General features: G+C 45.5%; 1 protein-coding gene across 10 annotated transcripts in view; it reads left to right on the top strand.

Annotated features, from left to right (window-relative positions):
- KCNMA1 (potassium calcium-activated channel subfamily M alpha 1) overlaps positions 1 to 12,725 on the top strand; it is a 745,622-nt gene that overhangs the window by 48,030 nt on the left and 684,867 nt on the right. The gene's annotated exons all lie outside the window — the stretch shown is intronic.

The raw sequence follows: 12,725 nt of genomic DNA, 5'->3' as shown, positions 1-12,725 counted from the left end.
TTTCAGTGAAGACAGATCTGGCATGGAGTCTCTCCAATGATGGCTGTGAACTGACTAGTTTTAGAGTTGCAAGTGGAGAGTGTTACATACCAATTTCAGAAAAATGTTGCATGAAAATTGGAGCCCTTTAGTATATAGAGGGGACAGAAAATGTGTGTTGATAAACACATTGTTTGATCTGGACATTCAATTTCATGGTGATAGAAAGTGTGCTCTGTCAAATTGGCTTCTATTTTTGACAAAAATGAGGTTCTGGAAGGCCAGTCTGGCTCATGCGCTGTGAGAAAGAGGTTTCAGAAGGGAGTTTTGGTGTGTTCCCCCCCCCCAGAAACAGCACTGCTCTAATCATTTGATCACTGGAGGCTTGGTGCTGGAGGATGAAAGCATGAGTCAACTCAGTCTTTGTCCTCGGAAGGGCGTGTAGTCTGATGGGACATACAGCACACCTGCAAAGAAGGGTGTAACCAAACGTGGTGAGGACCTGGGTTCTTGGATGCCAAAGACCTCTGAAGACAGGACAGGAAAGCCATTCATCCAGAGACTCACGAAGCATGTAAGCTGACTTACGGAGGTGGCATCTGAGCCCATCCTTGATGAATATACATTTTATAAACAAACAGAGTTGGAAGAGGTGAAGGGAACAGAAAAAAGTGATCATGTGTACAGCTTGTTCAAGGCAGGTTAATGAATATTTTTGGGGAGCCTGTTATGTGCATAGAGCTCCATCAAGTGAAAAGAATGAGACAAGAGCTTGGTATAAAACTGAGCAATATTCCTTGTACTTATCTTCACTCCTTACAGAAATTATTGAGAATAATAAACGTTGTCTTTAATTGCGTTAATTTATTTGATCATGACAGCAGCCCGTTGCAGTAAGAATCATAATTGTTCTCAAATTTCTGAAGAGGAAGATGAGATGCTTGCAGTTAAGTGACTTGCTTAGGTTCACGCAGCTGGTGTGTCATGAAGCCAGGACTCACAGGTGCCAGCCTGACCCTGGAGCTTGTGCGCTTGGCCACGGCCCCGTGCACTGCCACGTCTCACCCCGAGGTACAGTGATTCACTTGTCTACTAGAGTGTGAGCGGCTTGCGAGCAGGGATGTGGTTCACTCCTCTTGGTTCCCCTGTCATCCAGCAGACTGTTCTGTATGTGGCCTGAGCTTGGTAAATGTAGGCTGAGTACAAATGATGTGCTATGGAGACTTTAAGGAGCACACCTCTGGGTTTAGAGGGACAGCTCAGAGAAGGTTAGGGAGGGCATTTCTGGGTAAGAGAAGAATGTGGACAAAGGGCCAGAGTGGGTAAGTGACAGGGCAGTGCACGGAATGAAGGAGGCTGGTGTCCCTTGGGCAGGAGCATGGGGTACATATAGGGAGCTGGAGGGGTTGCTGGAGAGGTAGCTGGAGGCTGTGGTGGGCCCTAAGGACCAGGGAGTGCTGGCTTTTCTGGGAATTTCTCAGGGTCTGAAGGATGGGGTTAAATCTCCAACCTCTGAGGTGACAGCAGATGGCCAAACCCTTCCTCAACTCACTTGTTGGTGTCTCTATCAGAGAGAGAGGCTGGGACTGAATGACCCAGAGCCTGGATTCCAGGGAGCATTTTCTTGGTTACAGACATTTATTGAACAACTTAAATGTACCACCTTCTGTGGCTAGAGAGGCAAATGAGGATTGCTCACAGACTAATGCTTTTATCATATATTGGTGCTTGTTGCTGAGGGAAGACTTGGTGGGCGGTGGGGACCAAGGCTGGCCCAAGGCATTCAGGGGGCTATAAAAGAACCAGCTCGTAGACTGACAGCAATTCTCTGATCTTGAGTTGCTGACTGGTACGGTACCAAAGATCTGCTCTCTGGGTTTTTGTAACTGAGCTAATCACCTGAAGACATCAACCAATTGTCACCAAGTCACGTCCTTGGTAAAGGATGATAAAGCATGACAAATGAAAGAGGAAACAAGTTAATCATCCTATCCCATAAATCAAGCCCCTGCGATCTGTGTCATTTGTGAATGAGACTTTACTTTTCAGAAATGGAAAATTCCTTTGAAATCTACACCTCCTCAGTGTCTCCTACCTGGATGTGGTCCTGACTGAGGGTTGGAGACCAGGCCTTTAGGAAGTGGGGTTGGATGTGTTGGCCTTTCCTGTTGAGCCAGTGCTGAGGCTGAACTTGGAAGGTGGGTGACAAGGATGGGCTGTCTCTGGGAGAACCCCAAAGAGCAAAGAGGCAACACCCCTGTCTTCTACCACAGAGCCAAGGAGGTTACCCCAAAACTCAGGATGCACCTTGACCCTGCTCTGCCTGTGTGGAAAGTTAAGTCACTGATCAGAGAATGGTGGACCAGTTTCCCTCAAAGATGGTTTTTTTGTCATGAGACTGATTATCGTGTTACAGATTTCAGATCTTAGAAACTTACAGCAGCATGGGCTCCAAGGCCAAAACTTCTATTATCATTTCTTCTTGGGATTAGAATCTCCAGGTATTAGACCAGTCCCCAGAGATCGTGCCTTCTGCACTGGTGTCCCTGTGTAAGAAATGGTACCCACCCAGTCTCTGTTAAGCCTGAGTTTGCCAGGACCTGGATTCCAGTGCCATCTGTGTCCCCATCCATCTTCCTGTGAAACTTGGCCAGTGATATACATTAACCTGATTTCTGATGCTCTCCAATTGCTCAGAATGGAGTCAGCTGTGGTCACGATGGGGCTGAAAGGAAGAAACCCATCCCGGGAGTCCAGGGAACAGAAGCAAAGGGTCAGGACCAAGGCGGAGTGGGCAGAACCACGAGGGCCAGGCTCTGAGTGGTCCGAGGTCAGCCAGAACAGCCCTGCTCATGAGTTTGGCACGGAGATGCCCATTAACCATGACTGTCCTGGACCTGTGAGTGATATTTGTAGCCAAAGGAAGGTCGGAGGCCCACAGTGCTGCTGAATGAAGCAGGAGGGGATGGAGATGCTGGAATTCTGTCACCTCGCCAGAGTCAACTTTGCCCTGAAAATTGGCAGATGGGGCTGGTGGCCAGGCATGGGTGCAGGCAAAGCACACAGGAAGTGGGGCCTCCCCTGCTGGCCGCTTGCCCTATGCTTTGGGGCCATGCCCCTAGCTAAGCAGTCACACGTCTGTTAAATAAAGTCGGCTGAGAGTCTCATCTTAGCTAGATGGAACCAAACACCTGGGTGTCTGCCAAGACCTCAACCACTCAGGTCAAGAAGGCCCCCCAGAGGGGCACGGCTCTGAGAGCTGCCCTCGTGGGTGTCCTGGCAGGGGCAGGTGCTTCCTTGCAGTTGGTCAAGAGAGGGCAATACTGCTTGCTTGTCTTGGGGATTCCAGATGGGAGTGATGTAGGGTGTGGCAAAGCAGAGCCTGCTTCCTGGCGCGTGTGCATTTCTTCCAGCTCCTAAATTCCAGCTTGAAGATAATGATATTAATACTAATCGCTAGCAATTGTTAGGCTCTTATTCCACGTATATTAACACGTTTACGCCTCATAACAACCCTGTGTGGTGGGCCTGGTTGTTTCTGTTTTACAGAGGAGGAAGCTGAGGAACTAGGAGGCTAAATGACTTGCCAAGGGCACTCGGCTAGTGAGTGTCAAGGCGGGGGGACAGTGGAGGGTGGGGTTGGAGTCAACCCCAGGCCCACTGGCTCCAGAGCCGTGCACCAGGCTCAGTGTCAGTGTCGATGACCTTGAGGATGGGCTCTGCTTTGGCCCTGGTGGGGCTGGGTTGAGGCGCGTTTGTTCTTGCTGGAGAAATTGCCAATCATCTCAGCCCTTGAAAAAGGTGAGAAGTGGAACCTCAGCGCCATATCCCAAGGGCATGTCTCCTGGTTTGCTGAATTTTTAAAAAGAGGTTTTATTTTCTCTTTCTTGCCTGGTTACAGGAGACGGATGAAGGCTTGTAGAACCGGTCTTTGTCCTGGCTCTCTCGCACCCCTCCTAAAACTCAGATGCCCTTTGAAGTTCTCCCTTCACCTGTCTAGGGGTGTGTGCACCTGTAGTCAGAGCCAGAGAGCAGGGCTGGACTGGACAGGGCAGGTGGTCCTTGCAAGGCCGTCCTCCACGTGACCCCTGTGAAGCATTCCCAGTCACCAGCCCAAGGTCGCTATGGAATAAATGGGGATGGCCACGTGAGGAGGGGTGCCTGCTCCCCACGGAAGGAGAGAGTGGTGGAAGGAGGCAATTTGGGCTCAGGGCTGATTGGCCCAGGCCACTGAGCCTTTGTTCAACTGGGGTATCAGATGGATCCTGGTGTCTGTGCTGGCTTTGCCTTCTAGAAGCCTGGAATCAAGTAGGTACTTCACAGATGTAATTTCTAACTATGCATGGTCGGGCAGGCAGGTGTTAGGGTCCAATGCCTGCGGTCACTAGTGAGCCATGTGACCTGAGCCACTTGCCTTTCAGCAGGACCAGCTACATAACTTACAAGGGCCAGTGCAAAGTGAAAATGCGAGCCCCCTGTTCAAAAACTATTAAGATGGTGACTTAAACCAAGCATGGGGCCTTTCTAGGTGCAGGGACCTGTGTGACTACACAGATTGTACTCAGTTTTCCTCCTTTGTAAAATGGGGATGTCGTATATCCTTCACAGGCTTGTTGTGAGGTTTAAAAAAGATAATAGTGCACGCAGAGCATTAGGCCACAGGGTGAAAGCTGGGTGCGTGTCAGTGCACTTTGATAAGTGCAGTGTCAGAAATGTACAGCCTCTTTTTGAGCAAAGGACTGTGGAAGGTGAAGGGAACCTCGGTAATGACACATGAAAATTATGAGAAATTCACATTTCAACGTCCATAAATAAAGTTTTATTGGAACACAGCCATGCACATTCATTTTTGTATCTTCTATGGCAGAGTTGAGTAATTGCACAGGTGGTTACAGAAAAGTTTGCTGACCCCTGAGGTGTAGGATAAAATTAGGCTTCTCGGCACAGCACCTAAGGCTCTGTCGCTGCCATCAGCCGCCAGCCTGTCTCCCCACCCCTACCTCACTTCTTTTGCCCTTTATGCTAAGAACCCCCAACCCTTTCGAGGTCCCCTGCATGGGCCATTTTCACCTCTGTGCTCTGTCCCTTCTTTTCTCTCCATCTTTCCCCTTCCTTGGCTAGACGTCACTGACTCATCCCTGCAGAACTCATCTCCTCCAGGAGACCTTCCTGACCTGCGTCTCTGGTTTAGTGACACCCTGCTCTGGGACTCACTGTTTGGAAAGGAAAATATAGAGAAGCCCGAGAGCTTGGGGGTAGGGAGCTCAGCACAAGGGAAGCAGCACAGGGGGCGGAAATGACTCACCCAGTGAGCAGATGTGGATGGGGTGGGACACACCATGCCCTTGAGGGGTGGACACATAGACTCACAGCCTGTGGCTCTGTCCCCGTGGGGCTTCCATTCCAGTGGGCGAGACAGTGAACGGGAACATTAACACATATGTGAGGAAGAGTTTCCCGTCCTCATTCGTGCTCTGGAAGCAGGGTAGGATTGGTGGAGGGGCGGGTGGTCTAGATGAGGAAGCCAGGAAGGCCTCCAGGAGGTGACGTCCAAGTCCTGAATGAGGCAGAGCACCGGGCAGACAGGAGCTCTGGAGGGAGGGGAAGAGGAGGTCTCTTCTAATGCCATCCCTCCCCTTCTGCTCTTCAGCCCGAGGAGATGGTGAGAGGTGGGGAGTGCTTCTCTCCTCCCCAGGCCCAGAGCGTCAGCAGCCTGAGGAGTCACGCCAGGCTCCCAGGTCACAGCCCTCCCTTGGGGGTGGGCCGCTCCTTCCATTTGGCCCCTACCCAGAGCCTCCTGGCATTAATCTGAACCCCGGGACTTAACCGGCAGCCCCTTTTTGAGATCTGGGGAACGACTCTAGGAACTTCAGCCACAGACTCGGTGCCACTTTAAGAGGCAACACCGAAACCCAGAGAAGTTGGGTCCCTTGGTCACTGGGCTAATCAGAAGCAGAGCCAGCACCAGTATCCTGGGCTCCTGACCCTCAGAAAAAAGAGATCACTCATCTTTTGATTTTACTGGGGGGAATGCCAGGAGAAATCAGTCCCCAGGGTTGAGATAGGCCAGTAGAGGCCATTGGGAAACCCTTCGGATCCACACACCATCCAAGAGAGAGGCCCACTGGCCAAGACAGGCTGTTTCCTTGAAGAGAATCCTCCCACGTCTCACCGTCTCACTGGTGCTCTTGGCTGGAGGTGGCCCGAGGCACTGTCCGAAGCTGTTGGCCTCTCATCCCACTGGTTTAATTTAGCTCCAGTCCTGTGGAAGGCTGTGCTAATTATAGCCCACTGGCCGTGCTGGGAGCTATAAATAGGGTGGGAAACACCTGTTTGGTCATTAGTAGGCATTTATCAAGGTACCTACAAAGGCTTCAGGCTTTGGGCTGGGCCTGGCGTGGGCACAGAAAGCACCTAGAACCCTTGAACCTTGCTCTCCATATGTAGGGGAGTCAGAGGAAGCCAGTGTGAACAGTGCGGGCGGGGGCAGGTCTAGAGCACGCTTTGGGCACCAGACTGTGAGAGCTCAAATCTTAGCTCTTCACAGCTGTGAGACCTTGGAGAAGTTACTCAAACTCTCTGTCCTTCAATTTTTTTCATCTAGAAAATAAAGTCTTAATAATATGTACACAATAAGGATGTTGTACCATTAAATGAGTGTATGTGTAATATATTGTACCTACAGATTTATATAAGTATTTACTCCTTTTAATACATAATTATTCTATTATATAATCTAATTATATAGTTATATATAAATAATGTATGCATATATATGTATATATATTTAGAGAAGCCTGGTATCTTAGGTATAAGAAAATTATTTATTGTTTATTATTGTTTGAAATGGCATGTGGACATTAATACACCACCTGCCCAGGAGTGACCATCTTGTGCGGAAACCTTGATCTTGGAAGAGTGCTGAGTCTGGGGCCCTCCCAGCCTTTGATGACAGGGTGCTGTGTGACAGTTAAGAGTATAGGTTAAATTTCAGTTCTGTTACTTCCCATTAGGCATGTTACTTCCCATCTGTAAGCCTCCATTCTTCATCAGTAAAATGGGGCACCATGATAATGAGCATTTCATGGAGTTTTGGCAGGATTAAATGAGATGGTACCTGTAGAGCACTTAGCACAATGCCTAGTACACAATGTCTGTTAAACAGTGTAATTTGTTATTGTTGATTCTCCTCTTCTCTTATGACTTTGGCTATGACAGCATCTCCAGGCTAATGTATTTATGTCCCCTGGAAAATGGGGCCAATACCTTAGTGGGCAGAGGGCAGCAGTACTGAGATGCCCCAGCCTGAAGATGGGAGGCCAGGCCGTCTTCCTTTGCAGTGCTCTTATCCAGCTGTTAGCGCCTCTCCTCCTGGGCCCCAGGGCACCCTCTCTTAACAATGCTGTTTGCTTCCTGTGTCTCTGTCCTTGTGCCCCAGCTGGGTTCTGAGTGCCTAGCCCTGGACACAGCATATGGTGGGAAGCATGTCCCAGCGGAGAGCTGTGTTTGTCGTGACAGAGGAAGAAGAGTTCAAGGGACGGGGATTGTTTGCTTTGTATGGAGAGAGGCAAGGGGTGGAGGTAGGGACAAGATACCTGGGAGCTCTCCTGGGAGAGGGACCCTGTTCGTTTTATCCTGTGCCTCAGAGCAAGGATATCAGGTGGAAGTGTCAAGGAGGCTGAGTTCCATTACGGAAAGGGCAAGTTGCTAGGCCTTGGGCCTGCTTGAAGGAAGAGGCCTGAGCGGAGCTCTGACCTGGGATTTAGGCAAGCTAGTCAAGGCATGCAGCATGGGTCCTACCCCACACCTACCGAGCCCCCTTCTGATTTTTTTTTTTTTATGTACAAAAGACATTATATATATATATATATATATTTTAACATCTTTATTGGAGTATAATTGCTTTACAATGTTGTGTTAGTTTCTGCTGTATAACAAAGTGAATCAGCTATACATATACATATATCCCCATATCCCCTCCCTCTTGCATCTCCCTCCAGCCCTCCCTATCCCACCCCTCTAGGTGGTCACAAAGCACCAAGCTGATCTCTCTGTGCTATGCGGCTGCTTCCCACTAGCTAACTATTTTACATTTGGTAGTGTATATATGTCCAGGCCACTCTCTCACTTCGTCCCAGCTTACCCTTCCCCCTCCCCATGTCCTCAAGTCCATTCTCTATGTCCGCGTCTTTATTCCTGTCCTGCCCGTAGGTTCTTCAGAACCATTTTTTTTTTAGATTCCATATACATGTGTTAGCATATGGTATTTGTTTTTCTCTTTCTGACTTACTTCACTCTGTATGACAGACTCTAGGTCCATCCACCTCACTACAAATAACTCAATTTCATTTCTTTTTATGGCTGAGTAATATTCCATTGTATATACGTGCCACATCTTCTTTATCCATTCATCTGTCAGTGGACACTTAGGTTGCTTCCATGTCCTGGCTATTGTAAATAGTGCTGCAGTGAACATTGTAGTACATGACTCTTTTTTTTTTTAATGTTTTTGCTTATCTCTTTTAAATTTTTATTTATTTATTTATTTATGGCTGTGTTGGGTCTTCGTTTCTGTGCGAGGGCTTTCTCTAGTTGTGGCAAGTGGGGGCCACTCTTCATCGCAGTGCGCGGGCCTCTCACTATCGCGGCCTCTCTTGTTGCGGAGCACAGGCTCCAGACGCGCAGGCTCAGTACTTGTGGCTCACGGGCCCAGCTGCTCCGCGGCATGTGGGATCTTCCGGGACCAGGGCTCGAACCCGTGTCCCCTGCATTGGCAGGCGGATTCTTAACCACTGCGCCACCAGGGAAGCCCCATGACTCTTTTTGAATTACGGTTTTCTCAGGGTATATGCCCAGTAGTGGGATTGCTCGGTCGTATGGTAGTTCTATTTTAAGTTTTTTAAGGAACCTCCCTACTGTTCTCCGTAGTGGCTGTATCAATTTACATTCCCACCAACAGTGCAGGAAGGTTCCCTTTTCTCCACACCCTCTCCAGCATTTATTGTTTGTAGATTTTTTGATGATGGCCATTCTGACTGGTGTGAGGTGATACCTCATTGTAGTTTTGATTTGCATTTCTCTAATGGTTAGGGATGTTGAGCATCCTTTCATGTGTTTGTTGGCAATCTGTATATCTTCTTTGGAGAAATGTCTGTTTAGGTCTTCTGCCCATTTTTGGATTGGGTTGTTTGTTTTTTTGATATTGAGCTGCATGAGCCGCTTGTATATTTTGGAGATTAGTCCTTTGTCAGTTGCTTCGTTTGCAAATATTTTCTCCCATTCTGAGGGTTGTCTTTTTGTCTTGTTTATGTTTTCCTTTGCTGTGCAAAAGCTTTTAAATGTCATTAGGTCCCATTTGTTTATTTTTGTTTTTATTTCCATTTCTCTAGGAGGTGGGTCAAAAAGGATCTTGCTGTGATTTATGTAATAGAGTGTTCTGCCTATGTTTTCCTTTAAGAGTTTTATAGTGTCTGGCCTTACATTTAGGTCTTTAATCCATTTTGAGTTTATTTTTGTGTATGGTGTTAGGGAGTGTTCTAATTTCATTCTTTTACGTGTAGCTGTCCAGTTTTCCCAGCACCACTTACTGAAGAGGCTGTCTCTTCTCCATTCTATATCCTTACCTCCTTTATCAAAGATAAGGTGACCATATGTGCATGAGTTTATGTCTGGGCTTTCTGTCCTGTTCCATTGATCTATATTTCTGTTTTTGTGCCAGTACCATATTGTCTTGATCACTATAGCTTTGTAGTATAGTCTGAAGTCAGGGAGCCTGATTCCTCCAGGTCTGTTTTTCTTTCTCAAGATTGCTTTGGCTATTCGGGATCTTTTGTGTTTCCATACAAATTGTGAAATTTTTTGCTCTAGTCCTGTGAAAAATGTTATTGGTAGTTTGATAAGGATTGCATTGAATCTGTAGATTGTTTTGGGTAGTATAGTCATTTTCACAACGTTGATTTTTCCAATCCAAGAACATGGTATATCTCTCCATCTGTTTGTATCATCTTTAATTTCTTTCATCAGTATCTTATAGTTTTCTGCTACAGGTCTTTTGTCTCCTTAGGTAGGTTTATTCCTAGGTATTTTATTCTTTTTTTTGCAATGGTAAATGGGAGTGTTTCCTTAATTTCTCTTTCAGATTTTTCATCATTAGTGTTTAGGAATGCAAGAGATTTCTGTGCATTAATTTTGTATACTGTTACTTTACCAAATTCATTGATTAGCACTAATAGTTTTCTGGTAGCATCTTTAGGATTCTCTATGTATAGTATCATGTCATCTGCAAACAGTGACGGTTTTACTTCTTCTTTTCTGATTTGGATTCCTTTTATTTCTTTTTCTTCTCTGATTGCTGTGGCTAAAACTTCCAAAACTATGTTGAATAATAGTGGTGAGAGTGGGCAACCGTGTCTTGTTCCTGATCTTAGTGGAAATGGTATCGGTTTTTCACCATTGGGAACGATGTTGACTGTGGGTTTGTCATATATGGCCTTTATTATGTTGAGGTAAGTTCCCTCTATGCTTACTTTCTGGAGGGTTTTTATCATAAATGGGTGTTGAATTTTGTCGAAAGCTTTTTCTGCATCTACTGAGATTATCATATTGTTTTTATCCTTTAGTATGTTAATATGGTGTATCACATTGATTGATTTGCATATACTGAAGAATCCTCGCATTCCTGGGATAAACGCCACTTGATCATGGTGTATGGTCCTTTTCATGTGCTGTTGGATTCTGTTTGCTAGTATTTTGTTGAGATTTTTGTATCTATGTTCATCAGTGATATTGGCCTGTAGTTTTCTTTTTTTGTAACATCTTTGTCTGGTTTTGGTATCAGGGTGATGGTGGCCTCGTAGGATGAGTTTGGGAGTGTTCCTCCCTCTGCTGTATTTTGGAAGAGTTTGAGAAGGATAGGTGTTAGCTCTTCTCTAAATGTTTGTTAGAATTCGCCTGTGAAGCCATCTGGTCCTGGGCTTTTGTTTGTTGGAAGATTTTTAATCACAGTTTCAATTTCAGTGTCTGTGATTGGTCTATTTATATTTTCTATTTCTTCCTCGTTCAGTCTCAGAAGGTTGTGCTTTTCTACGAATGTGTCCATTTCTTCCAGGTTGTCCATTTTATTGGCATATAGTTGCTTGTAGTAATCTCTCATGATCCTTTGTATTTCTGCAGTGTCAATTGTTACTTCTCCTTTTTCATTTCTAATTCTGTTGATTTGAGTGTTTTCCCTTTTTTTCTTGATGAGTCTGGCTAATGGTTTATCAATTTTGTTTATCTTCTCAAAGAACCAGCTTTTAGTTTTCTTGATCTTTGCTGTTGTTTCCTTCATTTCTTTTTCATTTATTTCTGATCTGATTTTTTTGATTTCTTCCCTTCTGCCAACTATGGTGTTTTTTTTGTGTGTTCTTCTTTCTCTAATTGCTTTAGGTATAAGGTTAGGTTGTTTATTTGAGATTTTTCTTGTTTTTTTGCGGTAGGATTGTATTGCTGTAAACTTCCCTCTTAGAACTGCTTTTGCTGCATCCCATAGGTTTTGGGTCATCGTGTTTTCATTGTCATTTGTTTCTAGGTATTTTTTGATTTCCTGTTTGATTTCTTCAGTGATCTTTTGGTTATTTAGTAGTGTATTGTTTAGCCTCCACGTGTTTGTATTTTTTACAGTGTTTTTCCTGTAATTGATATCTAGTCTCATAGCCTTGTGGTCGGAAAAGATACTTGATACGATTTCAATTTTCTTAAATTTATCAAGGCTTGCTTTGTGACCCAAGATAGGATCTGTCCTGGAGAATGTTCCATGAGCACTTGAGAAGAAAGTGTATTCTGTTGTTTTTGGATGGAGTGTCCTATGAATATCAATTAAGCCCATCTTGTTTAATATGTCATTTAAAGCTTGTGTGTCCTTATTTTTTTTCATTTCGGATGATCTGTCCATTGGTGAAAGTGAGCTGTTAAAATCCCCTACTAATATTGTGTTACTGTCGATTTCCCCTTTTATGGTTGTTAACATTTGCCTTATGTATTGAGGTGCTCTTATGTTGGGTGCATAAATATTTATAATTGTTGTATCTTCTTCTTGGATTGATCCCTTGATAATTATTTTCCTTCTTTGTCTCTTGTAATAGTCTTTATTTTAAAGTCTATTTTGTATGATGTGAGAATTGCTAGTCCAGCTTTCTTTTGATTTCCATTTGCATGGAATATCTTTTTCTATCCCCTCACTTTCAGTCTGTATGTGTCCCTAGGTCTGAAGTGGGTCTCTTGTAGACAGCCTATATACAGGTCTTGTTTTTGTATCCATTCAGCCAGTCTGTGTCTTTTGGTGGGAGCATTTAATCCATTTACATTTAAGGTAATTATCGATATACATGTTCCTATTACCATTTTCTTTTTTCTTTTTTTTTTTTTTAAATATCACTTAGATGTTGCATTTATTTTATTTATTTTTTATTTGTGGCTGCCTGCGGGCTTTCTCTAGTTGCGGCGAGCGGGGACCACTGTTCGCTGCGGTGTGCAGGCCTCTTACTGCAGTGGCTTCTCTTGTTGTGGAGCACGGGCTCTAGGCGCGCGGGCTTCAGTAGTTGTAGCGCGTGGGCTTCAGTAGTTGTGGCTCGCGGGCTCCAGAGTGGAGGCTCAGTAGTTGTGGCGCACGGGCTTAGTTGCTCCGCGGCATGTGGGATCTTCCTGGACCAGGGCTCGAAACTGTGTCCCCTGCATTGGCAGGCGGATTGTTAACCACTGCACCACCA

The sequence above is a fragment of the Eschrichtius robustus genome, chromosome 7 (genome assembly GCF_028021215.1).
Source record: "Eschrichtius robustus isolate mEscRob2 chromosome 7, mEscRob2.pri, whole genome shotgun sequence".
NCBI lineage: Eukaryota > Metazoa > Chordata > Mammalia > Artiodactyla > Eschrichtiidae > Eschrichtius > Eschrichtius robustus.
The sequence above is the reverse complement of the archived record's forward strand: the minus strand, read 5'-3'. Positions and strand labels throughout refer to the sequence as shown.